The 834-nt window shown below is 35.0% G+C and overlaps 1 pseudogene; it reads right to left on the minus strand.

The window, feature by feature from the left end:
- Positions 1–212: 212 nt before the first annotated feature.
- Positions 213–834, minus strand: part of LOC115236912 — a 6,225-nt pseudogene continuing 5,603 nt past the window's right edge.

Genomic DNA, 834 nt, shown 5'->3' on the forward strand with positions numbered 1-834 from the left:
GGGAGGAGGAGAATACTGCGTTGAGACTAAAACACGTTTTAGAAATAATGTTTAACAAAAAACAAAGGTCTTGTTAAGGTTTAGAAATTGAAAAGCAGCAAGATGGCATCAAATTTAATCAACAAAATTACTCCGAGAAAGTTTCGAAAACATGGCGTAAACAATGCAAAATCAATGAATATTCACAGGAGCACAAATACAAATTCAATGCATTACGGAAAGTGATGACTATCACAAAATGGATCACTATGAGGAACTTCTAATAGAATGCAGATCAGAATATATTATCGAAGACAAAAACCCGGTTGTCATCCAAGGGGAAATTATCGTGATAAGTATAGAACTTATGGAAAAGACAATAAAAAATTTTTTGGTTTTTCATTTAATCAAAAATCGCGAGAACTTTATATATCGGTCTTAGCATAGTCATAGAATTCGTGAGGTGCTACTCAGAACTCATAAAATCGCCGGGATTCCAAAAAAATTTTTTTTTCTGCAATTTTTCATATATTGAATGAAATAAATATTTTTTAAAAGTTCTGACAATTCTGTTGACAGTTCTGGGTAGCATCTCACGAATTCTATCCTTGCTCACCGGGTTTAGAATGGTGGCATACTCACCTTGATTGCTTTTTCCTCCTTGATACGAACGCTGAGGATAAGTGATGTCCGCGTAATTACTATACGCGAAGTACCCAGTGTAATCTGGAATCTTAGCCGAACTGCTGCTAGATCCGGGTGCACTTGAGTTGGTATTCTGCCGTGAATACATATCATCTGAAATATTCGTTCATAACATTAAATCATCACATTCATCTGATCAGGTTAAAAAAG

The sequence above is a fragment of the Formica exsecta genome, unplaced genomic scaffold (genome assembly GCF_003651465.1).
Source record: "Formica exsecta isolate Colony F162 unplaced genomic scaffold, ASM365146v1 scaffold262, whole genome shotgun sequence".
Taxonomy (NCBI): domain Eukaryota; kingdom Metazoa; phylum Arthropoda; class Insecta; order Hymenoptera; family Formicidae; genus Formica; species Formica exsecta.